The sequence below is a fragment of the Callithrix jacchus genome, chromosome 9 (assembly GCF_049354715.1).
Source record: "Callithrix jacchus isolate 240 chromosome 9, calJac240_pri, whole genome shotgun sequence".
Taxonomy (NCBI): domain Eukaryota; kingdom Metazoa; phylum Chordata; class Mammalia; order Primates; family Cebidae; genus Callithrix; species Callithrix jacchus.
In genome coordinates this window covers 131,166,625-131,178,027 of record NC_133510.1, presented here as the reverse complement: position 1 = coordinate 131,178,027, position 11,403 = coordinate 131,166,625, and positions in this window count along the sequence as shown.

Below are 11,403 nucleotides of genomic sequence, written 5' to 3'. Positions count from 1 at the left end.
TGCAGCCAGCATGAGCCATGCTGGAGTCCCAAGCAGAAGGAAGAATATCCATCCCCCATATATACTTTAATCTAAGTTGTTATTAAGGCCAAATGTTGTATCATAAAGTTACCCCTTTTAAAGTGAACATCTGAGTACATTTAGTAGATTCTCCATGTTGTACAGCCCTATGTCGCTGCAAAATATTTTCATCATGCCAAAAGGAAGCCTGCATTCCTTAAGCAGTTAGTTACTCCACATTCCCGCCCACCCACAGCCCCTGAGGGCACCCTCCTTTCTTTCTCTGTGGATTTTCGTATTCTGCATATTTGATGTAGATGGAATTATATTTGGGTACCCAAGTGAATACTCAAACGGTGCATGTAAGAGCATCACTAGTGACAGTAGAAAAAAGGTGGAAACAGTGCAGATGCCCATCAACAGACGAATGGATGGGCATGATGTGGTCTAGCCATACAGTGGAATATTATTTAACTGTAAAAAGGAGCACAACACTGATACACGCTGCAACATTGTGCTAAGTGGAAACGCCAGACACAAAAAATACTACTTTAATGCATTTTTCATCATTATTTTTTCTGGAACATTAAACTCATTAAAAAAATAAAAAGGGCCAGGCGTGGTGGCTCAAGCCTGTAATCCCAGCACTTTGGGAGGCTGAGGAGGGTGGATCACGAGGTCAAGAGATCGAGACCATCCTGGTCAACATGGTGAAACCCCATCTCTACTAAAAATACAAAAAATTAACTGGGCATGGTGGCGCGTGCCTGTAATCCCAACTACTCGGGAGGCTGAGGCAGGAGAATTGCCTGAACCCGGGAGGCAGAGGTTGCAGTGAGCCGAGATCGCGCCATTGCACTCCAGCCTGGGTAACAAGAGCGAAACTCTGTCTCAAAAAATAAATAAATAAATAAACAAACAAACAAACAAACAAATAAATAAATAAATAAAAATAAAAAATTGAAAAGCAGGTGTTTTAAAGTTGCAGCATTTTAAAAAATTATCAATGTTTTACTTATACTCCAAATGAAATTTACTATTATTTTATTTTCTTGGCTTTAATGAGAGCAAACTCATCAATAATATTTTCATTAAAACTTTCATTAACATTTATGAAAATTTCCATAAAGACTATGTGTAAGGGCACACAGGTTTCCTTTTGCCATGGGCTCCAATATCTCAGCATGGCCCTGGTGGACCCTGCCTTTACTTACATTTTTGATATTTTGTCCACCATAAATTTCTTGCATTCATTTTGATGTCTTAACATATTGCATCAAAATAGTATGCATCTGGATTGCTGAGATTTGTGGCACCTCCTTAACTTTTGTGTCCTGGTGGGAGGTCTAACTTATGTCCCTGGCCCAGCTCCAGTGAGGGATCCTCAGTGCCTGTTCCTGGACTGCTTCAGGGCCAGTGGCTGGTGATATACAGCAGTTACAAGCATTGCTAAGAAGGAACCTGCTCTGATGTTGTGCCAGGCCCTTTCCCAGTGCGTTATCCATGTCAGCTCACTGAATCATCACAAGTAGACTGTCAGATGTAGACTTTCAGGCCCTTTTTGAGGCTGCAAGAATTTTTTCCCAGAGATGCCAAGCAGTTTATCAAGTCACCAGTCAGGTGGTGACAGAACTGGGGTTTGAACCTGTAGCAGGAGCAGCCACGGGAAATGGATCTCTTGGACACTGAATACAGGAGGAAGGAGTTTATTTGGCTGGAAGCAAGGTGGCATAGTTACCTAACAGCCAAGCTCGCCTAACAAAGGAAGGTTCCTTCTTATATAGGCTTATACTTTAAATGTTACTTGGAAGAATCTTAGGTTTATAGCTTAACATACGAAAAGGGTCTTGGTTTACAGTCTCAGGAATTACCTATGAAGAGGGCTTTGGTTTACAGTCTTAGGAATGAAAAGGGAAAGTTTACAGTCTTAGGAAAAAGGGGAAGTTGATCTGAGATGCTTGGGTCTCCCTCTTCGAACCCATGCAGTCGGGCTCCACAGTCCACACTCTTGGCCACTCCCTGGATGCAACAACAAGCCTATCTCCCACGTTTGTACAGAACCTGGGTGGCCAAATCACTCCAGTTTGCCTGGAACTCTTCCTGGCTTTAGCAGTAAACTTCTGCCTCCTGGGAAGCCCTGAGTCGTGCACAACCTGAGATAGTTGGCATCTCCATCCACAACAGAGCACGTAGACTGGAGCCCGTGAAGCCAATTGAAGTCTTTGGCTGTGTTGCTCTGTCACTAAATCACTGCATGACCTTGAGTCCATCCCTGAGCTACCCTGTGCCTCAGTTTCCTTTTTTATAAAAAGGAGTTTATGGGATGATTCCTGTAGGAAATAAGAATAAATAAAATGTTCCTCTTTCCTCTTAGTTCATTACAAATACGTGATAGTTTCTTCAGAGGTTAATTCATTTTAAAGGTTTTGCTAATAATCTTAAAGTGGCTGTTAGTCATAATAAAAAAGTAAGTGCATCCCGTGTTCTTAGTTCTTAAGCTTTAACCCAGATGTTTGCCCTAATGTGCCTGGACAAGCCCAGGCACCTCTTAGGTCCTAGCTTATTCCCCTTCCTTATGTGGAAATGTTATCACTTCTCTAAGTGTTCCTCAAGTTACTTCTTCTTTTCCTTTGTTCTCCTCCACCTTTACTTCTTTAAAACCATTTCTAAGTTTTTTGCCAATCAGGTCAAGCCTAGAATGTGAGGTCCCATTCTGGACAATGGAAACTGGACACAGCAGTAGGGTGACTGCGTCAGGTTATGAAAGTTACAAATGTCCCTGTCTCCCTTGGTCAGGTGTGCTCTCATGGCAAGACCGCCAGTGAGTTGCACCTTCCTGCAGGAAGTAAACTAGCCTTGCTGAGTCATCCATTGTCTCCATGTGGGCTTCTCCCGGTGTTATGAACCTGTTTCCAACAATTCCCATTCCGGTTAATGATTTTTAAAATCCCTGTTTGGTCTTGGTGTAGATTCAAAAAGAGTGAACCAGGAAACTTAACGTGATTGGAATACTTTTAGCTTAGAAAAGAGTAGAGCAGAAGGTAACTTAGCTAGGAATTTTCCATTGGTGGTGTGCATTTATGAGATGGAAAAGTCTAATGTGGGAGAGGGAACACAGGCTTATCTTGTAGCCTGGAAAGGAGAAGGAGATGAAAGAATCACTGGAGGGGAGAGTACAGGTGAGAAGTAGAGGGTGGCCTGTTATTTCTCCTGCATGGAGAAGCAACTTGGAAAGGGACGTGTAACAGGGAGGACATTGTGGGTAGGACCGATTAAGAGGGAAACTGGTTTCTCTAGAGGAGGAAAGCACACAAGGCTTTGTGACAAAAACAGGATGTGTTAGATCAGGGATTTCATTGGAGCTGTTGGGAAAGTGACAAATTTTAGAGGAAAAGGCTGCAGAGTGCCTCTCCCAGTACTTACAAGGCGAGATGAGAAAACCGTGCAGTTGGGATCCTGCTCCACCAGGTAGACGGTCCCCGTGAGAATGAGCTTTTCTGGCGCTTCGGTTTGGAGGCCAAATGGTATATGGCAATGATTTTATACCAAGAAAGGGAAAGTGCCAGTGAGAAAATTGTGGCCGTGAAAGAGATCTGTTCTAACCCACCCCCGTCTTGCCTTTTACTAATTTATTCCTGGGCTTTTGGGCTATGCTGACTTTGGAAAACATTTAGTTGATATTAATAGTTTAAATGATAATAGTCCCTCCCCAAAAACTCAACCACCTTTATAAAGCTAATGAAAGGCCATCAGGCTGGGGGAAGAGAGGAATCTGAATTCTGCTGAAGAGTAGAAATATATTGTCAATCATTCCTGCAGGTAACACCACTATTATAGATTGACCTTTTGAAATAAAATATCTTTTCAGGGTTTTTTGGTTTTTTTTTTGCACATCTGACACGATGGCTCCCTGTGGACCACGAATCTCCCCGCTGTGACCCCACCCAGCAGTGATTCAATGCAAAAGGACAGCTTTGACCCCCTATTGCTTCATCTCTGTCCCAACCTATCAGCAGCAAGCCCCCATTGCCAGCACCCCCTGCCTGGCCCTTACTCCAAACTGTCTTTGAAAAACTCCAGCTTACGAGGTTTGGATGAGACTGATTTGAGTGCTAATTCTGTCTCCCACATGGCATGGCTGGTCTTGTGTCTGTTAAACCCTTTCTTTACTGCAATGTTGTGGTCTTTATTTGTGCAGCAGTGGGCAGAAAGAACCCCTTGGGTAGTTACAAAAGGTCATCTGGAAATGGAGTGATTACTAATTAAGTATGAATCAACATAGTGAGCAAAGTGCAGGGCAGAGGTTTGCCCTGCAGTGATTGATGGTCACAAGGGGTTGGGTCAGATTTGCAGTCAGAGATTTTTCTGGAATCTGAATGCTGAAGAATAGCTTAGAAATGCAAACTTGTTTCTCCTGCTGATATGTTCCTAGTCCGGGTAAATCAACTGAAAAGTGTCCACAAATTGCTTCAGCATTCAGGATTGGGATAGAGCAATGTTTTCAACTGATTTTTTTCCTTTTAATAAACTGGTTCAGTTACTTGTAGTGGGGAAGTCATCTTGACTGCTTTTACAGTCCTAATGGCCCCCAAGGAGGGCCGAACCCACCCTAAGCCATTCAGCTCAGTGGAAGGGAAGCTGCATATTAATCTGATCATACTTATTCCTGAGCATAGTAAGATACTAGTATATTTGTACATTTAAAAAATTGTTAGCCAGACGCAGTGGCTCACTCCTGTTATCCTAGCACTTGGGGAGGCTGAGGCGGGCGGATCATGAGGTCAGGAGATTGATGAGCCCATCCTGGCTAACACGGTAAAGCCTTGTCTCTACTAAAAATACAAAAAATTAGCAGGGTGTGGTGGCATGCACCTGTAGTCCCAGTTACTTGGAAGGCTGAGGCAGGAGAATCACTTGAACCTTGGAGGCGGAGGTTGCAGTGACCCTAGATTGTGCCATTGCACTCTAGCCTGGTGACATAGCAAAACTCCATCTCAAAAAAAAAAATAATAAAAAATAAAAATGTTATGCTGTCCTGGAAGCTTCAATGAATGCAATGCAGTCCTTCTTAATGACATTCAAATGCACCCAATTCTCCGTTTCCCATCACTCCTGTTATTCTCTCTAGACCCCATTTTCCTCACCTGGACACCTGCAGCAGAGTCTAACCGACCTTCCTCTAATTCATTCACCACACACTGCCCAGAGCAATGTTCTAAAGGTTGCAATGACCCTGCCACTCAAATTTATAAAATCTGCCACTGCTCCTCATTGCTCCAAGAGAGAACGAAAATGTATTTGGGTAGCTAGCAAGCCCCTGGGAGGCCTGGCACATTTTAGCTCTGGTGTTTCATCATTTGTGGCTGCCTCCATTTGACACCAATCTCCAGCCAGGCGTAATTCTTTAGCGGCCCTGAACTGACCTTCTTGGTCCTCAGGGATTTTACAATTCCTGCTGCTTCAGCATGGACCACCTTCTGTCACCCAACTCCTCCATACTTTCACCTCCCAGACTCTCTGTCTCGGTATAAGAAGTCACCACTGGAGTCTCCTCCTCTGGGAACTTAAGACTTCCTAAGACTGCTGGATGACCTGCCAAAGTTAAGAAAGACTCTTTGATCTGGGCTGGATAATCTGATCATTAAATGGGAAAGGTACAGAAATTCAGACATTCTGAGACAGAATCTAGTTCAATGTTTATATATTTTATTCCTTATTAAATGCAAGGCCCAGTCTGTACTCTCCCAGAAGATTGGAATGTCAGCTATCTGGGGCCCTGGATGCTAAGGGCTGATGAGCTAGAGGGAGGCATTGTCCTTTAATTTGTTTTCCAGGGCAGAAGCTTTGGCCACTGTCATCTGCGAAATCCAGTTACAAACTTTCTCCTGTTTTATGAGGGGCTTAATGAACCATATGGCACCCTACTTTTTCAGGTGACTTATCCATCCACAGAGCCTGTTTGAAGAGCCTTACGTAAGTCAATTGCACACTGTTTTGTTGTTGTTGTTATTGTTGAGATGGAATCTTACACTGTCACTCAGCCTGGAATGCTGTGACATGATCTCAGCTCACTGCAGCCTCAACCTCCTAGACTCAAGTGACTCTCATGCCTCAGCGCCTCCCAAGTAACTGGAATTATAGGCACCCACCACTATGCCTGGCTAATTTTTGTATTTTCATTAGAGACAAGTTTTCTTCATGTTGACCAGGCTGGTCTCAAACTCCTGACCTCAAATGATCTGCCTGTCTCAGCCTCCCATAGTACTGGGATATCAGGGGTGAGCCTCTGTGTCCAGCCTGTTCATTTTTTTCTCAATCCCGCCATACAGACATCTTATCAAAATTAATGTAGTGACCGTGGCACAGCCCATAACAACTGTGACCCTAAAAAGAAGAACATTAAAAGAGGATATTTGGAATCTAGGCCTTCTCTGAGGATGTTCTAGAAGGTCCATTATGACACTTTTCCATTCCTGTGTACTAGGTTCAAGCCCTAACAGAACAGTTACTATATTACATTATAAACTCTCTAGAGTGGTCTTTATTCTTCATTAATTTATGGGATAGAAAATTCATCTGCCAGGCGCGGTGGCTCAAGCCTGTAATCCCAGCACTTTGGGAGGCCGAGACAGGTGAATGACAAGGTTGAGAGATCGAGACCATCCTGGTCAACATGGCGAAACCCCGTCCCTACTAAAAATACAAAAAATTAGCTGGGCATAGTGCGCGTGCCTGTAATCCCAGCTACTCGGGAGGCTGAGGCAGGAGAATTGTCTGAACCCAGGAGGCAGAGGTTGCGGTAAGCCGAGATCGAGCCATTGCACTCCAGCCTGGGTAACAAGAGCGAAACTCCGTCTCAAAAAAAAAAGAAAATTCATCACCATGAACAAGTGCTTATTGACTGTACAAATGAATGAGTGAGGTTGCTTTGTTTGTTTTATTTTCAGAATTGAAGAAGTGTGGGTCTGCTATCACCTTACGGTAAAGTCTACTCTTAGGAAACCCTCAGACTCTTTGATCAAAATGATGCTCAAAACATTTTGTTTTCTCAAGGCCTGTTATATGTAAATTTTCAGTGCAGCAAAAGAAGTAGCACTCAAATATAAATTTTGTCAGCAACGCGATTTCCTTCTACAGCAGGGTGCATCTCACAGATAGAGCACACACCTGGACAAGGGAGGGGAAGGGATTCTTATCCCTGAGGCAGGTCCCCGTGCTGCTGTGTCGTTCCCCTGTTGGCTGGGGTTAGACCACACAGTCTAGGCTAATTCCGATTGGCTATTTTAAAGAGAGCAGGGGTATGAGCTGGAGTGGTGGGGTGGGTAGTTTGGTAGGAAGGACGGTTATGGGACCAGCCAGAGCAGGTGACCAGGGGTGACTCAGGTCAAAGCAGGTGACCAGGGGAACAGATGTGAACTACTGATTAGAACTGTCAGGAAAGTTGCTTGCCTAAACTAGAGGCAAGGGGGCAAAGGAAGTTAAACTTTAAAATGGAGAATTAAAGAATAAGACAGCTGAACATGCCGACATGCTGATTATTTGAAGAGAACCTTGAAGTTCACTATATCTAACAGGCCCAAGGATCAGGCCCCCTGCCCCACTCTTGTCCGTTACCAAGAGCATCCTCACAGTCCATTAGAAAGTCCATCATGAAGTAATTAACTTGTTCTCTGTGTTAACACCTGAGTAACAGATTCAGTGCCCATCATCTCCTGGAAAGCTATTAATCATACACTGCAGTGTGGTACAGGTTTGATAATGTTGGCCTCACAACCGTGCCTGGCTGGACTGGAATTGTGGAAGATGTTCAATAAGCACTTTTAAAAACTGTTCAAGACATTTAATGACATTTTTTTCCTCTACGTTTCTCTTGGGGACAAAAAATATAGCCAATAGCTTTTTCCTCCTGATTACAAGTGCTTTCCTAAATCGTCTATCTTCTTAATGAAAGAAGATTTCTATCTTGGCTCCTGTTATTTGAGAGATGTGAAAAGCAGACGCTCCAAATATATGTGAGAAACAAAACAAAACAAAAAAACCATTTATGGAAAGTACAAAAAGCGGCACACTTAACAAAGCTGAGCCCTCCTCCTCCCTTCCTTTCTTCCTCCCTAGTTAGCTTTGGAACCTTGTTAAAAGACAATCTGAACAAAGAGCTCTTTAGAACAACAATACAAAGTCTCACAAATGCAGCCAGCAATTGCAAACTGTTTGAATGGGCCTCAGAGCCACACAGAGAGAGCCAGCGTTGCCCAAGGCGGTTTCCAAGATCATCTCTGAAGTTGGGCTTAAGACAATTTGTTTCCATTATCTTTGACTCAAGTTGGTTCTGGAATAATCTGTGGAATCAATTGCAAAATTCAGCAAAAACTTCTCCTTGCAGAAACTCTGGTGACATATCCTTTAGCAGAATCTCACCTGATAGATACTAATGAGAATCCGAGCAACAGTTTGATATAGTATGCGCTTCTTTTCTGTAGCTAATAGAAGCCAATTCCCGAGAAGATGTGGATTTAAAAAACTGTGCCGTATTCATCATTATACACCCTTTTATTTAGTCTACTGTTCATCGCTAAATAAAATTGCAAAGTGACAGGATTCAACTTCGCCTCAATCAACTAGAAAATGGGAAGAGTGAGAAAGGGTGGCATCTCCTTGGGGCCCGTGGACAGGGAGAAGTTTCTAATTATTAACCGGAGAAAACTGAAGGTGACTTTGCAAAGGCAAGTCAGAGCAAGCTCGCTCCAGCCTGGAGATGTTCAAAAGGTGTAGCAATGGCGGCACCCAAATAAAACCTTGATGCCATGAACTCACTCATGCAATGGAAAGCCCAAACCGTGGCTTCGTAGGTTTGGAAAACTCTAGTATATAGTGTGCATTTTAATTATAAAAATCAATCAAAAAGGACTTTTCTGGTTTATGGGAATTTTAACTTTTTATTATAAGGGTAACACATATTTCATGCATGAATATATAAAGTGAAAATTACCCAATGACCAGCCCCTTCGAAGTCCACTTATAATTGAAACACAGTCACTTGCCACTTTCCCAGTCCAATTAACAAGAGCCAGGTCTGGTGTAAAAACAGTGATTTTATTCTGGCTGGGCATGGTGGCTCACACCTGTAATCCTGGAACTTTGGGAGGCCAAGGCAAGCAGATCACCTGAGGTCAGGAGTTTGAGCCCAGCCTGACCAACATGGTGAAACACCATCTCTACTAAAAATATAAAATTAGTTGGGTGTGGTGGTGCATGCCTGTAGTCCCAGCTACTTGGGAGGCTGAGGCAGGAGAATTGCTTGAACCTGGGAGGCAGAGGCTGCAGTGAGCTAAGATTGAGCCACTGCACTCCAGCCTGGGCAACAAGAGTAAAACTCTGTCTCAAAAAAGAAAAAAAAAAAAAAAAGCTTAGCTTAGGGAAAGACATACAGGCTCCCACTTTTTTTTTTTTCTTTTTTTTTGAGACAGAGTTTCGCTCTTGTTACCCAGGCTGGAGTGCAATGGCGCGATCTCGGCTCACCACAACCTCTGCCTCCTGAGTTCAGGCAATTCTCCTGCCTCAGCCTCCTGAGTAGCTGGGATTACAGGCACGCGCCACCATGCCCAGCTAATTTTTTGTATTTTTAGTAGAGACGGGGTTTCACCATGTTTACCAGGATGGACTTGATCTTTTGACCTCGTGATCCACCTGCCTCAGCCTCCCAAAGTGCTGGGATTACAGACGTGAGACACCACGCCCGGCCCGGCTCCCACTTTTAAGGCTTTGCTGTTGAGGAGGAAACCAGGGGCTTTTAAAGGGGCACTGGGCATAAATGGAATACAGAGCAGGAAGTGAGCGGCTGGAGGGTCATTCTATTGGGTGCTCAAGCTGGCACCATGGCTGGCAGAGCTAGGCTGTAAACTGGCCATTGTCTGGAGATACTCTCCAGGGGGAAGAGAGTTACTTTGAGGGCATACTTTTAGGTTATAAATTGCCTGTTGCCTCCTGAGGCAACCTCATCAATTATACACAGACACACAAACACAAACAGATAGTGTACTCTTTTAGTTACAATAACTTTACAAAAAGTATTCTCCAAATTAAAAGGTGAAGTTAAGGAAACTATACCATTCACAATGTATCTAAAATCATTGAATACTTAAGGATAAATCTGACATTTGTGAAAGACTTGTGCTCTCAAAAGTACAAAACACTGCTGAGAGAAATTAAAGAACTGAATCAACAAAGACATATAATATCTCATGCTCAAGGATCTCATGACTCTGTATTAAGATTTGAAATCTTCCCAAAATGATCAAAAAAATCGATTCAATAAAAACCCAATTAAAGTTTCAGAAGATGTTCCTTGTAGAAATTGCCAAGCTGATGCTAAAATGTATATGGAAATAGAAAGTACCCCATCAATTTTGGAAAATAAAAATTGAGCACCCTAAAGTTTACAATGATGATTGCAACTTATCTCAACCTACCTTCAAATAGTATTGACATTTCATGTGTGTCTGAAAATGTACAAGAGCATACTCTGTTCCTCCCATCTCACAATTTGTGCTACTTTTTTTGCCACATTTTACTTCCACAAATATTATAAATGCTATAATTCATTTATCTTATTTGGACTTTGAAAAGTCAATTACCTTTTGCATTGTTATATGTAAATTTTCAGTGCTGCCAGAGAAGTAGCACTCAAATATAAATTTTCTCTCAGCAAGGCAACTTTACCTTCTGCAGAAAGGGTACACTCACCAGCAGTTTGCTAAGAGACAACATTGAACAATGGAGGCAGGGTCATTTATAGCTAATGCATCTGTCAACTGCTGTGTCCTGATTCCATTGGCTGGAACTGGACCTCACAGTCTAGGCTGCACCTGGTTGGCTAACGACTTAAAACTTTCCTAAATAGATAAAGGCAGAGGAGAACAAAGGAAAAGGAAAAGAGGAAGTAACTTGAAGAATGCTTAAAGAGGTAAAACTACTTCCAAATAAGGATGAGGAATAAGCTGTGGAAGAGTCACCTGGGCTTGTCCAGGCATGTCAGGGCAAATATCTAGGTTAAACTGTAAGAACTAAAAACGTTGGATATACATATTTCTTTATTATAACTAATAGATACTCAGGAGTATTTGCAAAGGGTCTAGAGTAAATTAACTTTGAAAGAAGCTATTATTTATAATGAACTAAGAGGAAAGCTTTGAAGAAGAACTTTTATTTGTTTTTATTTTCTACAGCCTTAATTTAGAAATTAGAAAATATTTACATTTATATTAACCTACCTACTTACTTCTAGTAATGTTTATTCTCATGTGCAGGAGATCTTTCCCCCAAAAGAATTTCTCTTATGGTATTGCAAATCTGCTTTGAATGAATTATTTTAGCCTTTGTCTGAAAAGTCTTGGTTTGGCCTTT